Source organism: Engraulis encrasicolus, chromosome 8 (genome assembly GCF_034702125.1).
Source record: "Engraulis encrasicolus isolate BLACKSEA-1 chromosome 8, IST_EnEncr_1.0, whole genome shotgun sequence".
Lineage (NCBI taxonomy): Eukaryota > Metazoa > Chordata > Actinopteri > Clupeiformes > Engraulidae > Engraulis > Engraulis encrasicolus.
The window spans coordinates 37,298,837-37,320,746 of NC_085864.1; the positions used below are offsets into that span (position 1 = coordinate 37,298,837).

Consider the following 21,910-nt stretch of genomic DNA (forward strand, 5'->3'; position numbering starts at 1 on the left):
ATAGGTTTGTTCAAACTCCTTCCCGCTTCCTGCAATCGCGTCAGATCAAACAACCTCCAGACCATGAATACGAAAAGAAATAGTAGTATTATGGGATGGTCAGGACCAGGCTACATTTCTATGCCTGGTACCTAAAAACTACCACTTGCTCTACTGTCCTTGGCTGTTGATGTCTTGTGTCGGGGGTGTCTGTGTTATCAGCATACATTAAAAGGCATACTTTCTTTGTGACAGGCTCTGACTGTCCCACTAATGATCATAGCCCTCTGGTGAAGTGGTTAGTGATTGCTTTATTGTTGGACAAATGTATATGCACATACAGTCACCCTCCTCTACTCTAACCAAAATTGTTTACTTGGTATAGGCTACTAAGTTAACTTGTTCCCAATCACCCCTCCTGGAATTGCTGAATTGCAGCAACTGCTTGACTCCACGTACTCCATGCCACTTCTTGCAGATGCAGAGTTGGATGAGGCAAGCACAAATTGTGATGTCTTTGCATGCTTTGAGAATACATGGGTTCTAAATGTTGTTTATAACCTGACTGCGCGAAACTAGCTGCGTGCGCACAACTCAACCTCTGATTGTTGGAAACTGTCACAAAATCTGTCAAAAAATTAGCTCACGTGGTTGGCTGCCAGTGTCTTGCCCCTCCTCATAACATTGTGTTGATAAACAATGAGAACCCATGTATAGGTGGCAGATACAGGAGCAGTGGGACTAAAGCCCTGTCCAATAGACTGGCAGGAGGACAGGAATGGGTATGTGGTCCTGACTCCATACAGAGACTTCATAATGTGGGGCATTTTATGTAACCATGTGACATCTGAATTAGATGGCATAGACTATTAGGACTGATCAAAGCAAAATGTCATGTTTTACAAACCCCAACTCCGATGAAGTTGGGACGTTTGGTAAACAGTGAATAAAATCAAAATGCTATCATTTTCAAAACATTCAATCTATTCATTAGATGGAGAATAGTGAAAAGACAACATATTAAGTGTTAAAACCGAGAACAAATATTGTTTTGGGGGACATATGTACTCATTTCTAATTTGATCAATCCAACACGTCTCAAAGAAGTTGGGACAGGGATCAGTGAAATGTAATAAACATCCAAATAAGATAAAAACAACAAAGAAGAACATTTCAAAATGAATTGTACTGACGGACAATATACGTGTCCAGGTATAAGATCATCACAGAGAGGCTGAGTCACTCAGAATTAAAGATGCAAAGGGAATAATTACCATAGTTATTACATACATTTTTGAATTCCCTTTGATTTACCACGATTGAGTGTATATAAGACATATTTTTGTTAATAAAATCATTGTATAGGTTCATGACATCATGAAATATATATTGGCTGTAGTCTCACTCTAACTCCTGGAGTGCTAGAGCTATTGAAAATTGACCATATTAAGAATGCTTAATGCATGCAAATGATACAGGGGTGTAACATTCTCCTAAGCACCTGAGCTCACTTGAAATAGGCCCAGAAGACATGGGAAACTGTCCTTTGCTTACAGAAGTCAGCAGAAGTTGTAGAAGTCCATTGTTTTTGACAATAATAGAGCATGGCACATCCTGTGCTACAGTGAAAATGGACCATCCAACTTGTGTTAGTGCTAGCTTCAAAAGTCAGCCTCCATGATGGCATCCGGGTGCAGTAGTGCATTGGTTAAGATGTTCTCACTTATCGGTAGAGTTAAATACAGTGCTGAATGGTATAGATGGGTTTTAAACAGCATGAAAAGCCACTCATGCATTATATTTTGAAGGGAGATCTTCGATTACTGCCACATAGTAAGGTCAAATTGCATTCTCTACTATGTTTTAACAGTTTGGCTCCATCATAAGGACCAGCAGGTGATAAAATGGTGGGTTTTTGGTCAAGATCTGTCACACTGTAAGCACTACAGAAAGGAAAACATTGCAAAACATGACAAGGAATACACCCACCATTTAAGCTGGTGAAATCATGTCCAAGATAGGAATTAACACTGTTTTTTATATAAAATCATCTCATCGATTAATGTATTTAACTGTTAAGTGTTGTCTTTTGTTTTGTTTTTAGTCTTCCTCGACATTTGCTGCCATTTATTGTCCCCGTCCCAACTCTTTTGAGACGTGTTGGATTTATCAAATTAGACATGAGTACATATGTCCCCCAAAACAATATTTTTTCTCGGTTTTAACACTTAATATGTTGTCTTTTCACTATTCTCCATCTAATGAATAGATTGAATGTTTTGAAAATGATAGCATTTTGATTTTATTCACTGTTTACCAAACGTCCCAACTTCATCGGAGTTGGGGTTTGTACTTTGCTTTTGTTGCATTTGCAGCAAAAGTGCCATGCAGTGCATGATGTTATTTGTCCTGCCAAAAGAGGATGAGGTTGGTATTGGTTGGGAATGAGTTAACATAGTATATCAAGTAAATTCCTCACAATAACATATATGTTTGTTTTGATCCATGTTTCACCTTTCCACCATTCGAAGATATAATGTAAGCGCGCAATAAAATTGGCAAACAATGAATTCCTAATGCACAAACTGTAGATGTGCATATTATATTTAGGCACATTCAGTACATGTGTGTACATTTTTCTCATAATGGAAGAGGTGGATTGAGGTGACATATTGCATCATGTCATAATAAGCATTAAAATAAAAGTGGAAGTAGAGAAAACATTTTCATTCAAATGATCAGCTTATTGACACGAAAGTCAACTGTCACTTGTAAACATGAATTCAACCTATACTGAAATACTTTCCTTTGATTCTAATCTTAAATCTGAGTATGGAGATGAATTCTCCATGTATGAAAACCTATAGCTACAATGTAATTAAGAGTTCACCTTGTCTGGTGATGGCGGCCATCTTGGATTAATTCATTTTGAGGTATTAAAGAGGTTTTTGAGCCTAATACACATCATATTTGAATAAAGCACCCTTCAAAAGCCCTAAAAATGCTGCATAGCAAACATGAATACTATCAAAGACACTTTGTCCTTAAAGCAAAAATATGGGTTGAGACAAGTGAAGAATTTTTGGGGTCATTTTGGAATTCAGACTACACTGAAATAATTTCCTCTGATTTCTATCTTAAATCTGAGTATGGAAATGAATTTTCCTTGTATGAAAACCTAATGCTACATAATGTACTTAAGAGTTTACCTTGTGTAATCAAAGAAATGTACACTGTAGACTGGTGACGGCGGCCATATTGGATTCCTTCATTTTGAGGTACTATGGGAATATACATTTATGTATACAGCATATTGGCATTGAGCACCCTTCAAACCCCCTGAAAATGTTGCATAACAAACATGAACACTATCAAAGACAATTTGTCCTTAAAGCAAAAATATGGGCAGAAAGAAGTGTAGTATTTTGGGGTCAAAAATCAGCGCTTTTTTGTGGTGTCATCCTATGTTCTACTGCCCATACCTAAAGAATGGAAAAAGGTAGACACAAACTTCTTTTTTCAGGTGAAAGTAGACAGTTCAGTGCAGTTTTCTGTAGTATTTGTGTTCACAGAGACAACGAGCATTATTTTCTGTGGATCTTGAAAGATTAGTAAAAATGTAAAAATCGCTGACAATATGAGGCTCTCTGCTTTTAAAATGGCTGCCAGCCAATGACATAAGCATTTTCTTCCAATCTGATCTTAAATCTGATGCCATAATGGGATTCCCCATGTCTGAAAACATAAAAATAAGTGCCGTCTTCAAATTCATACCTTATTTAGTCCAAAAGAAAAGTGATTGTAGGATTTTAACACGGTGGCGGCGGCCATATTGGATTTTGCCCGTTTGAGGCATTTCGGTACATTTTTGCGTCCGGCATACGGCAGATTTGGATTCAGCACCCTTGAATACCCCTAAATCAGTTGTATGCCGAAAATTAACATGATTTGCCTTCAGGTGTCAACTTTTTGGAAAACTGACCCTGACCAAAGGCAAATATTGCATGCATGTCAGAGTTCCAAGGCCAAAGCGACCTCTGACATTACATTCAATGCATTATTGACAACACACACTGGCCTACCGGCTCCTGACCCCTGATGGCCTTCACCCTGAAGGTTGGAGGAAGGGTCCCATCCAGCAGTTGCTTTGCTTCTTCCGTCCAATAGGCAAATCTCCGTCCCAAGTCCTGCCCCTGTCTTTTAGAAGACATGACCTGACTATTAGTTGTACTCTCAGATTACAAATCCTGAGTAACTGCATTCCAGTCATTGTTTCAACCAATCCCCCCCCCCCTTAGCATTACACTGTGCAGTAAATCTTACCTCTGGATGGAGAACCTCTCCATCAGTTGGAGACACCACCACTTGCGGATTTGTGGTATATCGCTCTGTAAAACACATCGTTGCAGTGCTTATTTCTTATGTTTGATTTAGTAATTTTGTCATTTCATGTCTTAGATGTATACCATTCTAACTCACGGTCTCGGAGTCGAAAGGGGCACCGCTGCAGAGGCAGAAGGCGTACTGTTGAGGAGGTAAACAGGTGGAGATTATGAACATTTATACAGTAGTTAGATACGGTGAATACATTTTTTGATATCTGATTGGACGAGATGCATCAGAGGTTATGAAGATGTTGTGTAGTCTACATTGTAATCAAAATTACAATCAGCATGAAGATGCCACAGCTTATTCCATCATGCTGCACCGGTAATGGCTGTTAAGTGAAAATGGTTGATCAGTTTTGATAATGAGGCCTGAATCACCCTCAGATTATTCGTGGCCAAATTTCACAGCAGGTGTAAGATACTGTTGTGCGTAGACCTCTCCAGGTCTCTAGTCTAGATGACCAAGTGTTGGATTAGATTGGTGATGATCTGAAGGTATTTCCGCAAGGCTGAAATCGGTAATTTTCATCTTTGCAAACTGTGTGCCACTGATTCGCTGTACAAAGTTACCTTGGGCTAAAACATGAATCCTTCTATTCTGACAATGTCCCTGAATGCTGATAGTTTTTGTAAAGTAGGACAGTACTCCAGCCTCTCAGCTTGCCAATCAAGCTGTGGATGGAGGACCACCAGGCCAATACCCTGACATGGTCAGATCAATACCCTGACATGGTCTTCCTAAGTCAATACATTTCTATTATGTTGTTTTTAAGTTAATATCATCTTCTTTTCTTTGCCTTTTTGAGATTTGGAGACATTGTGTGTTTATTTAATCATTTGAGATTTCCTGCAAATAAATAATCTAAATGACAATATTTTATTTCTAAATTAGGAGGAAAAGTTGTCAGTAGTTTATAGAATGGAATAGCAATGTTTGTTTTACTCAAACACATACCTATCCATGGAAAACGCAGGAAACATTTTGAGGTTGGGCTGTATAGGCCTACATAGCCTACCACATTGACAAATTCTCGGTCTTGGTCCGATATGAATTTTTTGACAAATCTAAAGAGATACAGCTTCCCCATCAGTGCTGTAGCAACAGCTGTTGCTGAGGCCGTCTGGAGAGGCTCAGTCATATCCCACTTGGTGAAAAGATCAGTGACGGTGAGGACCTATGTGTGCACTGCCTCGGTGGTCCTCAGGGGACCGATTAGGTCCATGCCGATTACCGTCCATGGCTCATTCACCTGCAAAAACATTTAAGTGCAATTAGTGCTTTCAATTAGCTCATTTCTGGCACGGTTCACAGCACAAAGGTAGAGACTACCTGGATTGGGTGGAGGAGATGGGGCACGGTCTTTATTGGATCATGAAAGTTGCCATTGGTGGTAGTGCTTGTACTGAAAAAGTAAAACACAATGCAGGTGAGAGTGAACCAATTAATATCAAAATGTTTTCTGAACAAAGTATGTGATGTTATGCCAGAGAAAAACGCCTACCTATTCCCTCACGTCGTCATTTATAGTGGACCAGTAGTAGCCACGGACCACTTTATCTCTTGACGCTCTCATACCACCACCCTGTACCTGGGTCATCGTTGCATTCTCTTTCGACTGCCTTTTTTTGGTCCTCCGACAGGACCACCAGGCGCATATATTTCTTTTGGGGGCCAATGTAAAATAACTGATTGTCTGTGGGTTACATACAGATTGATACATTGTACTTAGGGTCTGATATGATGCAGGTAGAATTATTTGCAATTATGAAGTCATTATTATTGGCTGATGTTGTGGGTGAATAACATTCATCTTGAAACAGATAGATAGATAGGCCTAGCTAGTGTAATACCAGAGCCGCGGCTAGAGATAAGCCCAGATCGCCACTAATAGAAAACATGTGGATTGGATCCGGCCCAGATCTGGCCCCGATCCGTAATACACATTTGGGGCTCATCTGGCCCGGATCTGGGATCCGTATGTGGAGCTCATCTGGCCCTTATCCATTTCCTATCTGGGCCTGATCCGTATTATTATTATTATTATTATTATTATTATTATTATTATTATTTAATTATGAGGGGGTCCTCCAAACCACATATGCTTAGGGCCTCCAAAACCTTGGCAGTGGTGTGGCCCCTACTAGTAGAGTACTTTTGTTAATCCCGAGGTAAATGAATACTATAGTTTAATAATTGTTAATAATAATAATAATTGTATTTTGTATCATACAAGGCATGTAACTCAAAGTGCTTAACAAATTGGGAAAAAACCTCATTGTTAGAGGTGGATTTAAAAGGAGAGACAGAAATAGCAGGAAGGCAGAGGTAGAAGAGATAGATAGAGATTGTAGAGACATAGGTCAACGTAGGTTAGAACCAGGATTCTTAGAGACGTAAGATCCATAGTGGCTGGGTCTAGCGTAAGTCATACATAGTCCCACTGAATTTGGGCGCTCAGATGCGGCCCCTGGTGGCATCAGGGGTGAGGAAAAACTCCCTTTTGCTTGATTCATAGTTTGTAGGGGGAAAAAGCTCAATGAGGTCTGAGAAAAAAAAACCTGTAGCCAGGAAGAAACCTCAGGCAGAGATCAGCGGCCACCTAGGGTAGCCCCCTGCCAGGGCTGGTCGTGAACAGTAAGGACGCTGCTACAGCTGGGACACTGTGCCGCCTTGGCAGCTAGGAGTTGGCAAGGATGAAAAGGTGGGTCTTCAGCTGCTTCTTGAAGGAGTCGACGGAGCTGGCTGATCGGATCTTGATTGGGAGGGCGTTCCATCTCTTGGGCGCATAGCAAACGAACGCGGCGTCGCCAATCTTCTTTTGCGGGGGGGGGTGGGAGTCCTTAGCAGCTTGGCATCAGTGGACCTGAGAGCTCGAGCAGGCGCATAAAAAGAGAGCATGTCAGAGATGTAACTAGGGGCAAGTCCATTTAATGCTTTAAATACTGTCAGCAGAATCTTAAAGTCAATTCTGTATGAGACAGGCAACCAGTGCAGGTCTGCCAAGACAGGAGTGATGTGCTCTCTCCTTCTGGTTCTTGTTAGGATTCTCGCCGCAGAGTTTTGAATGAGTTGCAATTTGTCAATTAACTTTTTTGGCAGGCCAGAGAAGAGAGCAGGGGGGGCCAAGCCGCGTACTTTGTTGACATTTCTAAGATTGAAAAAAGCAGATTTTGTTATCTTGTTGATGTGAGGCTCAAAGCTCAAATTCGAGTCTATGACCACACCTAGGCTAGTAACCTTATCTTTAATATGCATGCTTATGTCACCTAGGCTTGAGTGGAGTTTTGCACGTTTTTCCTTAGGGCCAATGAGCAGCACTTCAGTTTTATCCTCATTTAATTTTTGGAAGTTACTGTTCATCCAATCTGTGATGGCAGACATGCATTTAGTCAAGGCATGAATGGCAGTGGTTTGGCTTGGCTCAACAGAGATATATAATTGTGTGTCATCGGTATATCTATGAAAATCAACATCCTGCTCTCTGATGATGGAGCCAAGGGGCAACATATAGAGAGAGAAGAGGAGAGGGCCCAAGCAACTACCCTAAGCAACTCCAAAAGGCACATCATACTTGTTGGAGACGTATTCTCCAATGGTGACAAAAAACTGCCCTCCTGTAATATATGTTTTGAACCACTCTATAATACTACTCATAATAATAATAATAATAATAATAATAATAATAATAATAATAATGTAGCAACCCTACTCATCATCCTTAAAAGTAGAACTAGTAGCCCCTTAATGCGCGCCGTACCTCCTGAGGCACGCTGTAATAGACATTGAAATGTAACTACCATAGCACTACAATACTGTGACACAACACAGGCCCTTTAGTAATGCACCACGACTTGGTCATTACCATACTGGTAACAATGAATTTATAAAGCCGCGCCTTAAGGGGTTTAGGTCATTTACCGTCTAGGGGGGGATTACTCACTTTACCAGAGGCCTGGGGTAAACTATAGAAGTAGTTACTGTTGACTGCTGTGCTTATGTTGTACGCGAGCCTCCACTCTGAATTACACCTCAGAGATATTGATAACAACATTCATAACAGACGTTCACTATATTACATGAATTTGGAGTATCTAACACCCATAAATAAAACATCAATGGGAAACAGATTATATTAAAAGATAAATGATAGCAATTTACACACTGGAATTGATTCGCCCAAACACTCCTTCAAGGATACTCTGACCAAATGTCAGAAACACAGACAAAGACAACACACACAAAACAGAATCAAGAAAAATACCCGTCCGGGGTTAACGAAAGTTATTGTGGGTACCCATGTTGGCGCGCGATGGAGCTCTTACCGTCCATTGAACAGAAATGTTTACTCGCAGATCGCCGTTTATCCACATTCACGTATCCACAAACTCAACCGTCACCCGATGTCACACCGGAGTCTCGACCCCAATACCATTCACGCCACCAGAATGGTTTTCTGACACGGAGCTGGTCCTCTCAGCCTGAAGGTCCTCAGCAGTAACCAGCGCTACCAGGCGCTAGCAGGCTAGCCGAGGCTCCAATGTTGACCGGGCAGATAGCATCTCCAACTGTCAAACCGAAACCGGTGACTAACTTCTCAAACAAAAATAAACATTAACTAGGAACTGAAACAAAACGGACACAGAAAGCTTGTGTGTCGAACTTCTCCCTCACCTACACGTAGGTATTTGTCAAGTTCACTTGAATCACATTGTAAAGTCTTTTAAACCTCTCACCGATCAAAAATGTCTCTCCGTGGATAATCTCCTCTCCTCTCTCGAGTCTCACGTACCCATGACAACCCGGTCCCCTTGGGAACCGAACAACAGACAGTATAGGAAGCAGTATTAGTTCGCCAACAAAACAAAAGTTCATAGGAAGAAGTTGTATAAATGCTAGAAATACAATACATGACATTAGACGCTTATTCAAACTCTTTTTAAAAATTAGTATTAGTGCACCAAAACATATCACGCGTACAAGGCAATATTTCAGGTGTGTTACAATAATAATAATAATAATAATAATAATAATAATAATAATAATAGGCTACTGTAGATAACTAACCCTAACCAAAGGCAGTTGGAGTTAAATGAATCCAGAATTACAAAAATATGTCCTGGTTAAAACCAAAAGTCACATTTGAGTTTATAGGCCTACCTCTGACAAGATAATTGCTGCTTGCCAATCTTCATTTCTTTTTTTTCAACCCCAGCAGACACTTCTCCCTTCGCCATGAAGTCCAACAGTGCCCGGTGAAATGTGAAAGTATTCATTTTCGGTGCTAAAATCAATTTAAACACAGGAAGCGCAAACGTACCGTATACTAGAGAGTGACTACTGTATACTACAGAGTAACCTGAGGTAATTTGTAATTTGGCGCCACCCTGAGGTCATATAGAGGGACGGAAAACAGCGAGGGACGTATCGGGCACTGTCGTGAACACTCGGACCACATCGCATAAGCACCGCATGGGCGAATTGTAGCGCATGAGCTAAGAGATTGGTAACGGATCGGGGAGGACCGAACACGTTGGGTGCCGACAAGCAGGACACTGAAGAGCATAGTTGGATTATTGTTTCTTCCTGGACATTTACACACGCCTCACATAGTATGGGACTCAGATGGACAGCAAAAGTCAGGGGTGCAGGCCAATCATCATGCTGTAAGTACATTGACATCAACACAGCATTATCATATTAGTAAGCATAGGTTTTATAGCTCATAGTCAACATGAATCAATATGAAGACACACAAACACGCGCACACACACACACACACACAAAGACTGAGAGAGAGGGAGGGAGACAAAGAGACAGACAGGGAGAGAAATGTTCCAGAGCTCCTACATCTTAAGGGGTATTACTGTGGGTTTTTTTTTAATAGGACTGGCCGCGCACTCCAACGCTGTCAGTGTGAAAGGCAGAGAAAAATACACAATCACACAGGCAGCCTCAGAGGCTGTGTTACAGTGGATAGATGTACAGGGATACCTTCAAGGTATCACCAAACACACAGGCAGCCTCAGAGGCTGTTTTACAGTGGATAGATGTACAGTGATACCTTCAAGGTTTCCACAATCGATAGATGTACAGTGATACCTTCAAGGTATCCACAATCACACAGGCAGCTTCAGGGGCTGTGTTACAGTGGATAGATGTACAGTGATACCTTCAAAGTATTCACAGTCACACAGGCAGCCTCAGAGGCTGTGTTACAGTGGATAGATGTACAGTGATACCTTCAAGGTATCCACAATCGATAGATGTACAGTGATACCTTCAAGGTATCCACAATCACACAGGCAGCCTCAGAGGCTGTGTTACAGTGGATAGATGTACAGTGATACCTTCAAGGTATCCACAATCGATAGATGTACAGTGATACCTTCAAGGTATCCACAATCACACAGGCAGCCTCAGAGGCTGTGTTACAGTGGATAGATGTACAGTGATACCTTCAAGGTATCCACTATCGATAGATGTACAGTGATACCTTCAAGGTATCCACAATCACACAGGCAGCCTCAGAGGCTGTGTTACAGTGGATAGATGTACAGTGATACCTTCAAGGTATCACCAAACACACAGGCAGCCTCAGAGGCTGTTTTACAGTGGATAGATGTACAGTGATACCTTCAAGGTAACCACAATCAATAGATGTACAGTGATACCTTCAAGGTATCCACAATCACACAGGCAGTCTCAGAGACTGTTTTACAGTGCATAGATGTACAGTGATACCTTCAAGGTATTCACAGTCACACAGTCAGCCTCAGACGCTGTGTTACAGTGGATAGATGTAAAGTGATACCTTCAAGGTAACCACAATCGATAGATGTACAGTGATACCTTCAAGGTATCCACAATCACACAGGCAGCCTCAGAGGCTGTGTTACAGTGGATATATGTACAGTGATACCTTCAATGTATCCACAATCGATAGATGTACATTGATACCTTCAAGGTATCCACAATCACACAGGCAGCCTCAGAGGCTGTGTTACAGTGGATAGATGTACAGTGATACCTTCAAGGTATCCACAATCACACAGGCAGCCTCAGACGCTGTGTTACAGTGGATAGGTGTAAAGTGATATCTTCAAGGTAACCACAATCGATAGATGTACAGTGATAACTTCAAGGTATCCACAATCACATAGGCAGCCTCAGAGGCTGTGTTACAGTGGATAGATGTACAGTGATACCTTCAATGTATCCACAATCACACAGTCAGCCTCAGACGCTGTGTTACAGTGGAGAGATGTAAAGTGATACCTTCAAGGTAACCACAATCGATAGATGTACAGTGAAACCTTCAAGGTATCCACAATCACACAGGCAGCCTCAGAGGCTGTGTTACAGTGGATATATGTACAATGATACCTTCAAGGTATCCACAATCACACAGGCAGCCTCAGAGACTGTGTTACAGTGGATATATGTACAGTGATACCTTCAAGGTATCCACAATTGATAGATGTACATTGATACCTTCAAGGTATCCACAATCACACAGGCAATCTCAGAGGCTGTGTTACAGTGGATAGATGTACAGTGATACCTTCAAGGTATCCACAATCGATAGATGTACAGTGATACCTTCAAGGTATCCACAATCACACAGGCAGCCTCAGAGGCTGTGTTACAGTGGATTGATGTACAGTGATACCTTCAAGGTATCCACAATCACACAGGCAGCCTAAAGGCTGTGTTACAGTGGATAGATGTACAGTGATACCTTCAAGGTATCCACTATCGATAAATGTACAGTGATACCTTCAAAGTATTCACAGTCACACAGGCAGCCTCAGAGGCTGTGTTACAGTGGATAGATGTACAGTGATACCTTCAAGGTAACCACAATCGATAGATGTACAGTGATACCTTCAAGGTATCCACAATCACACAGGCAGCCTCAGAGGCTGTGTTACAGTGGATATATGTACAGTGATACCTTCAAGGTATCCACAATCGATAGATGTACAGTGATACCTTCAAGGTATCCACAATCACACAGGCAGCCTCAGAGGCTGTGTTACAGTGGATAGATGTACAGTGATACCTTCAAGGTATCCACAATCACACAGGCAGCCTCAGACGCTGTGTTACAGTGGATAGGTGTAAAGTGATATCTTCAAGGTAACCACAATCGATAGATGTACAGTGATAACTTCAAGGTATCCACAATCACATAGGCAGCCTCAGAGGCTGTGTTACAGTGGATAGATGTACAGTGATACCTTCAATGTATCCACAATCACACAGTCAGCCTCAGACGCTGTGTTACAGTGGAGAGATGTAAAGTGATACCTTCAAGGTAACCACAATCGATAGATGTACAGTGAAACCTTCAAGGTATCCACAATCACACAGGCAGCCTCAGAGGCTGTGTTACAGTGGATATATGTACAATGATACCTTCAAGGTATCCACAATCACACAGGCAGCCTCAGAGACTGTGTTACAGTGGATATATGTACAGTGATACCTTCAAGGTATCCACAATTGATAGATGTACATTGATACCTTCAAGGTATCCACAATCACACAGGCAATCTCAGAGGCTGTGTTACAGTGGATAGATGTACAGTGATACCTTCAAGGTATCCACAATCGATAGATGTACAGTGATACCTTCAAGGTATCCACAATCACACAGGCAGCCTCAGAGGCTGTGTTACAGTGGATTGATGTACAGTGATACCTTCAAGGTATCCACAATCACACAGGCAGCCTAAAGGCTGTGTTACAGTGGATAGATGTACAGTGATACCTTCAAGGTATCCACTATCGATAAATGTACAGTGATACCTTCAAAGTATTCACAGTCACACAGGCAGCCTCAGAGGCTGTGTTACAGTGGATAGATGTACAGTGATACCTTCAAGGTAACCACAATCGATAGATGTACAGTGATACCTTCAAGGTATCCACAATAACACAGGCAGCCTAAAGGCTGTGCTACAGTGGATAGATGTACAGTGACACCTTCAAGGTATCCACTATCGATAGATGTACAGTGATACCTTCAAGGTATCCACAATCACACAGGCAGCCTCAGAGGCTGTGTTACAGTGGATAGATGTACAGTGATACATTCAAGGTATCCACAATCACACAGGCAGCCTCAGAGGCTGTGTTACAGTGGATAGATGTACAGGAATACCTTCAAGGTATCCACAATCACACAGGCAGCCTAAAGGCTGTGGTACAGTGGATAGATGTACATTATGCCTTCAAGGTATCCACAATCACACAGGCAGTCTAAAGGCTGTGTTACAGTACAGTGATACATTCAAGGTATCCACAATCGATAGATGTACAGTGATACCTTTAAGGTATCCACAATCACACAGGCAGCCTCAGAGGCTGTGTTACAGTGGATAGATGTACAGTGATACCTTCAAGGTATCCACAATCACACAGGCAGCCTCAGAGGATGTGTTACAGTGGATAGATGTACAGTGATACCTTCAAGGTATCCACAATCACACAGGCAGCCTCAGAGGCTGTGGTACAGTGGATAGATTTACATTGATACCTTCAAGGTATCCACAATCGATAGATGTACAGTGATACCTTCAAGATATCCACGATCACACAGGCAGCCTCAGAGACTGTGTTACAGTGGATTGATGTACAGTGATACCTTCAAGGTATCCACAATCACACAGGCAGCCTAAAGGCTGTGTTACAGTGGATAGATGTACAGTGATACCTTCAAGGTATCCACAATCACACAGGCAGCCTCAGAGGCTGTGTTACAGTGGATAGATGTACAGTGATACCTTCAAGGTATCCACAATCGATAGATGTACAGTGATACCTTCAAGGTATCCACAATCACACAGGCAGCCTCAGAGGCTGTTTTACAGTGGACTGATGTACAGTGATACCTTCAAGGTATACACACACACACAGGCAGCCTAAAGTCTGTTTTACAGTGGATAGATGTACAGTGATACCTTCAAGGTATCCACAATCACACAGGCAGCCTCAGAGGCTGTGTTACAGTGCATAGATGTACAGTGATACCTTCAAGGTATCCAAAATCGATAGATGTACAGTGATACCTTCAAGGTATCCACAATCACACAGGCAACCTCAGATGTTGTGTTACAGTGGATAGATGTACAGTGATACCTTCAAGGTGTCCACAATCACACAGGCAGCCTCAGAGGCTGTGTTACAGTGGATAGATGTACAGTGATACCTTCAAGGTGTCCACAATCGATAGATGTACAGTGATGCCTTCAAGGTATCCAGAATCACACAGGCAGCCTCAGAGGCTGTTTTACAGTGGATAGATGTACAGTGATACCTTCAAGGTATCCACAATCGATAGATGTACAGCGATACCTTCAAGATATCCACAATCACACAGGCAGCCTCAGGGGCTGTTTTACAGTGGACTGATGTACAGTGATACCTTCAAGGTATCCACAATCACACAGGCAGCCTAAAGGCTGTGTTACAGTGGATAGATGTACAGTGATACCTTCAAGGTATCCACAATCACACAGGCAGCCTCAGAGGCTGTGTTACAGTGCATAGATGTACAGTGATACCTTCAAGGTATCCAAAATCGATAGATGTACAGTGATACCTTCAAGGTATCCACAATCACACAGGCAGCCTCATAGGCTGTGTTACAGTGGATGGATGTACAGTGATACCTTCAAGGTATCCACAATCACACAGGCAGCCTCAGATGTTGTTTTACAGTGGATAGATGTACAGTGATACCTTCAAGGTGTCCACAATCGATAGATGTACAGTGATACCTTCAAGGTATCCACAATCACACAGGCAGCCTCAGAGGCTGTTTTACAGTGGATAGATGTACAGTGATACCTTCAAGGTATCCACAATCACACAGGCAGCCTCAGAGGCTGTGTTACAGTGGATAGATGTACAGTGATACATTCAAGGTATCCACAATCACACAGGCAGCCTCAGAGGCTGTGTTACAGTGGATTGATGTACAGTGATACCTTCAAGGTATCCACAATCACACAGGCAGCCTCAGAGGCTGTGGTACAGTGGATAGATGTACAGTGATACCTTCAAGGTATCCACAATCGATAGATGTACAGTGATACCTTAAAGATATCCACAATCACACAGGCAGCCTCAGAGGCTGTGTTACAGTGGATTGATGTACAGTGATACCTTCAAGGTATCCACAATCACACAGGCAGCCTAAAGGCTGTGTTACAGTGGATAGATGTACAGTGATACCTTCAAGGTATCCACAATCACACAGGCAGCCTCAGATGTTGTGTTACAGTGGATAGATGAACAGTGATACCTTCAAGGTATCCATAATCGATAGATGTACATGTGATGCCTTCAAGGTATCCACAATCACACAGGCAGCCTCAGAGAATGTTTTACAGTGGATAGATGTACAGTGATACCTTCTAGGTATCCACAATCGATAGATGTACAGTGATACCTTCAAGGTATCCACAATCACACAGGCAGCCTCAGAGAATGTTTTACAGTGGACTGATGTACAGTGATACCTTCAAGGTATCCACAATCACACAGGCAGCCTAAAGTCTGTGTTACAGTGGATAGATGTACAGTGATACCTTCAAGGTATCCACAATCACACAGGCAGCCTCAGAGGCTGTGTTACAGTGCATAGATGTACAGTGATACCTTCAAGGTATCCAAAATCGATAGATGTACAGTGATACCTTCAAGGTATCCACAATCACACAGGCAGCCTCATAGGCTGTGTTACAGTGGATGGATGTACAGTGATACCTTCAAGGTATCCACAATCACACAGGCAGCCTCAGATGTTGTTTTACAGTGGATAGATGTACAGTGATACCTTCAAGGTGTCCACAATCGATAGATGTACAGTGATGCCTTCAAGGTATCCAGAATCACACAGGCAGCCTCAGAGGCTGTTTTACAGTGGATAGATGTACAGTGATACCTTCAAGGTATCCACAATCACACAGGCAGCCTCAGAGGCTGTGTTACAGTGGATAGATGTACAGTGATACATTCAAGGTATCCACAATCACACAGGCAGCCTCAGAGGCTGTGTTACAGTGGATTGATGTACAGTGATACCTTCAAGGTATCCACAATCACACAGGCAGCCTCAGAGGCTGTGGTACAGTGGATAGATGTACAGTGATACCTTCAAGGTATCCACAATCGATAGATGTACAGTGATACCTTAAAGATATCCACAATCACACAGGCAGCCTCAGAGGCTGTGTTACAGTGGATTGATGTACAGTGATACCTTCAAGGTATCCACAATCACACAGGCAGCCTAAAGGCTGTGTTACAGTGGATAGATGTACAGTGATACCTTCAAGGTATCCACAATCACACAGGCAGCCTCAGATGTTGTTTTACAGTGGATAGATGTACAGTGATACCTTCAAGGTGTCCACAATCGATAGATGTACAGTGATGCCTTCAAGGTATCCAGAATCACACAGGCAGCCTCAGAGGCTGTTTTACAGTGGATAGATGTACAGTGATACCTTCAAGGTATCCACAATCGATAGATGTACAGCGATACCTTCAAGATATCCACAATCACACAGGCAGCCTCAGGGGCTGTTTTACAGTGGACTGATGTACAGTGATACCTTCAAGGTATCCACAATCACACAGGCAGCCTAAAGGCTGTGTTACAGTGGATAGATGTACAGTGATACCTTCAAGGTATCCACAATCACACAGGCAGCCTCAGAGGCTGTGTTACAGTGCATAGATGTACAGTGATACCTTCAAGGTATCCAAAATCGATAGATGTACAGTGATACCTTCAAGGTATCCACAATCACACAGGCAGCCTCATAGGCTGTGTTACAGTGGATGGATGTACAGTGATACCTTCAAGGTATCCACAATCACACAGGCAGCCTCAGATGTTGTTTTACAGTGGATAGATGTACAGTGATACCTTCAAGGTGTCCACAATCGATAGATGTACAGTGATGCCTTCAAGGTATCCAGAATCACACAGGCAGCCTCAGAGGCTGTTTTACAGTGGATAGATGTACAGTGATACCTTCAAGGTATCCACAATCACACAGGCAGCCTCAGAGGCTGTGTTACAGTGGATAGATGTACAGTGATACATTCAAGGTATCCACAATCACACAGGCAGCCTCAGAGGCTGTGTTACAGTGGATTGATGTACAGTGATACCTTCAAGGTATCCACAATCACACAGGCAGCCTCAGAGGCTGTGGTACAGTGGATAGATGTACAGTGATACCTTCAAGGTATCCACAATCGATAGATGTACAGTGATACCTTAAAGATATCCACAATCACACAGGCAGCCTCAGAGGCTGTGTTACAGTGGATTGATGTACAGTGATACCTTCAAGGTATCCACAATCACACAGGCAGCCTAAAGGCTGTGTTACAGTGGATAGATGTACAGTGATACCTTCAAGGTATCCACAATCACAAAGGCAGCCTCAGAGGCTGTGTTACAGTGCATAGATGTACAGTGATACCTTCAAGGTATCCAAAATCGATAGATGTACAGTGATACCTTCAAGGTATCCACAATCACACAGCCAGCCTCAGATGTGGTGTTACAGTGGAGAGGTGTACAGTGATACATTCAAGGTGTCCACAATCACACAGGCAGCCTCAGAGGCTGTGTTACAGTGGATAGCTGTACAGTTCTACCTTCAAGGTATCCACAATCGATAGATGTACAGTGATACCTTCAAGGTATCCACAATCACACAGGCAGCCTCAGAGGCTGTGTTACAGTGGATAGATGTACAGTGATACCTTCAAGGTATCCACAATCACACAGGCAGCCTCAGAGACTGTGTTACAGTGGATAGATGTACAGTGATACCTTCAAGGCAACCACAATCGATAGATGTACAGTGATACCTTCAAGGTATCCACAATCACACAGGTAGCCTCAGAGGCTGTGTTACAGTGGATAGATGTACAGTGAAACCTTCAAGGTATCCACAATCACACAGGCAGCCTCAGAGGCTGTGTTACAGTGGATATATGTACAGTGATACCTTCAAGGTATCCACAATCGATAGATGTACAGTGATACCTTCAAGGTATCCACAATCACACAGGCAGCCTCATAGGCTGTGTTACAGTGGATTGATGTACAGTGATACCTTCAAGGTATCCACAATCACACAGGCAGCCTAAAGGCTGTGTTACAGTGGATAGATGTACAGTGATACCTTCAAGGTATCCACTATCGATAGATGTACAGTGATACCTTCAAGGTATCCACAATCACACAGGCAGCCTCAGAGGATGTGTTACAGTGGATAGATGTACAGTGATACCTTCAAGGTATGAACAATCACACAGGCAGCCTCAGAGGCTGTGGTACAGTGGATAGATGTACAGTGATACCTTCAAGGTATCCACAATCACACAGGCAGCCTCAGAGGCTGTGTTACAGTGGATTGATGTACAGTGATACCTTCAAGGTATCCACAATCAAACAGGCAGCCTAAAGGCTGTGTTACAGTGGATAGATGTACAGTGATACATTAAGGTATCCACAATCGATAGATGTACAGTCATACCTTCAAGGTATCCACAATCACACAGGCAGCCTCAGAGGCTGTGTTAAAGTGGATAGATGTACAGTGATACCTTCAAGGTATCCACAATCACACAGGCAGCCTCAGAGACTGTATTAAAGTGGATAGATGTACAGTGAAACCTTCAAGGTATCCTCAATCACACAGGCAACCTCAGAGGCTGTGTTACAGTGGATAGATGTACAGTGATACCTTCAAGGTATCCACAATCGATAGATGTACAGTGATACCTTCAAGGTATCCACAATCACACAGGCAGCCTAAAGGCTGTGTTACAGTGGATAGATGTACAGTGATACCTTCAAGGTATCCACAATCACACAGGCAGCCTCAGAGGCTGTGTTAAAGTGGATAGATGTACAGTGATACCTTCAAGGTATCCACAATCACACAGGCAGCCTCAGAGACTGTATTAAAGTGGATAGATGTACAGTGATACCTTCAAGGTGTCCACAATCACACAGGCAGCCTCAGAGGCTGTGTTACAGTGGATAGCTGTACAGTTCTACCTTCAAGGTATCCACAATCGATAGATGTACAGTGATACCTTCAAGGTATCCACAATCACACAGGCAGCCTCAGAGGCTGTGTTACAGTGGATAGATGTACAGTGATACCTTCAAGGTATCCACAATCACACAGGCAGCCTCAGAGGCTGTGTTACAGTGGATAGATGTACAGTGATACCTTCAAGGTATCCACAATCACACAGGCAGCCTCAGAGGCTGTGTTACAGTGGATAGATGTACAGTGATACCTTCAAGGTATCCACAATCGATAGATGTACAGTGATACCTTCAAGGTATCCACAATCACACAGGCAGCCTCATAGGCTGTGTTACAGTGGATTGATGTACAGTGATACCTTCAAGGTATCCACAATCACACAGGCAGCCTAAAGGCTGTGTTACAGTGGATAGATGTACAGTGATACCTTCAAGGTATCCACTATCGATAGATGTACAGTGATACCTTCAAGGTATCCACAATCACACAGGCAGCCTCAGAGCATGTGTTACAGTGGATAGATGTACAGTGATACCTTCAAGGTATGAACAATCACACAGGCAGCCTCAGAGGCTGTGGTACAGTGGATAGATGTACAGTGATACCTTCAAGGTATCCACAATCACACAGGCAGCCTCAGAGGCTGTGTTACAGTGGATTGATGTACAGTGATACCTTCAAGGTATCCACAATCACACAGGCAGCCTAAAGGCTGTGTTACAGTGGATAGATGTACAGTGATACATTCAAGGTATCCACAATCGATAGATGTACAGTGATACCTTCAAGGTATCCACAATCACACAGGCAGCCTCAGAGGCTGTGTTAAAGTGGATAGATGTACAGTGATACCTTCAAGGTATCCACAATCACACAGGCAGCCTCAGAGACTGTGTTACAGTGGATAGATGTACAGTGATACCTTCAAGGTATCCACAATCACACAGGCAGCCTCAGAGGCTGTGTTAAAGTGGATAGATGTACAGTGATACCTTCAAGGTATCCACAATCACAAAGGCAGCCTCAGAGACTGTATTTGTTCTGGCTACGCCAGCATTTAACAGGAAAACCCTTATTTTGACATATGTTTACATTTGTACTCCAGCTGCGAGACCTTAGAATGCCCTTGGTTCTTTGACAGTTATCTCAAGCGCTACATGAAACCCACCAGTTTAACTTCTCGTTCCTTGAACGCAGCTAAAGGCAATCTCTGTAAGTTGTGAATAATATTTTTATTTGATGTTATATCTGTTCCGACTTAACTAGTACACCAGCTTCTTAATTTGTCATTTTACTCTCAATGAATTTATGTTAGCTTAGCTCCAATATTACGGCAGTGAAATTCATATAGACAATGCCGTTTTTATGTAACTTTTATGTTATTTGATTCGAATATCCATATCAACACAAGAGATTTATACGAATGAATTTGTATGTTTTTCAGTTTCACAATCATCCATAAACGACCAAACTTCACCCTCGGTGTCTCAAGTGTTTTCTAATGGGATTGTTTAGCTGTCTGGATAGCAGTTACTAGGACAACTGTGAGGCCAGAGACTGTATTAAAGTGGATAGATGTACAGTGAAACCTTCAAGGTATCCACAATCACACAGGCAACCTCAGAGGCTGTGTTACAGTGGATAGATGTACAGTGATACCTTCAAGGTATCCACAATCGATAGATGTACAGTGATACCTTCAAGGTATCCACAATCACACAGGCAGCCTAAAGGCTGTGTTACAGTGGATAGATGTACAGTGATACCTTCAAGGTAACCACAATCGATAAATGTACAGTGATACCTTCAAGGTATCCACAATCACACAGGCAGCCTCAGAGACTGTGTTACAGTGGATAGATGTACAGTGATACCTTCAAGGTAACCACAATCGATAGATGTACAGTGATACCTTCAAGGTATCCACAATCACACAGGCAGCCTCAGAGGCTGTGTTACAGTGGATAGATGTACAGTGATACTGATGAAGATTTTTGCCGAAATTTGAGCCCCTCAGGCCCCCTGTGCTAGGTGGCACAAGGCCTGGTCCCGTCGTCACGTTTTGGAAGAATTTCAGCCCACACAGTGTTTCAGCAGTCGTTGTTGTTGAGTTTATTGTCTTCAAATTTTTTGCCAACAGCCACCAGCGTACCAAGAGCGAAGGATTGGCCAACCCGAGAACAGCTTGCTTCAGATGCGTGAGGTATCGTTCGCAAAGTGATCTGAGCTTCAGCTGGCACAGTGCCAGAATATATACCTTGTAGAACCCCCCGTTCTATGACGTCTTAGGGTCATTGCGAAAGTTTACAATGGAGGATTTCTGTCCTATCTTTAGCAATAAAAATATGCAACCATATGTGGTAGTGTCTTGTCTCGGGTTGGGCCTTCACTCCTGGTACGTGGCTTACAAAGTCAAGGTGTCATTTGAACAATTGCACAATACA

The 21,910-nt window shown here is 42.6% G+C and overlaps 3 long non-coding RNA genes across 3 annotated transcripts; 1 reads left to right on the forward strand and 2 right to left on the reverse strand.

The window, feature by feature from the left end:
- Positions 1-5,349: 5,349 nt before the first annotated feature.
- Positions 5,350-6,372, reverse strand: LOC134454566 (uncharacterized). The gene is made up of 3 exons (XR_010035857.1): positions 5,870-6,372; positions 5,698-5,770; positions 5,350-5,617 (listed from the first exon to the last, which is right to left on the reverse strand). It is a non-coding gene; the product is annotated as an uncharacterized LOC134454566 (long non-coding RNA).
- Positions 6,373-8,696: 2,324 nt separating this feature from the next.
- Positions 8,697-9,643, reverse strand: LOC134454570 (uncharacterized). The gene is made up of 3 exons (XR_010035862.1): positions 9,526-9,643; positions 9,102-9,175; positions 8,697-8,933 (listed from the first exon to the last, which is right to left on the reverse strand). It is a non-coding gene; the product is annotated as an uncharacterized LOC134454570 (long non-coding RNA).
- Positions 9,644-20,618: 10,975 nt separating this feature from the next.
- Positions 20,619-20,942, forward strand: LOC134454572 (uncharacterized). The gene is made up of 2 exons (XR_010035864.1): positions 20,619-20,678; positions 20,911-20,942. It is a non-coding gene; the product is annotated as an uncharacterized LOC134454572 (long non-coding RNA).
- The last annotated feature ends 968 nt before the right edge of the window (positions 20,943-21,910 follow it).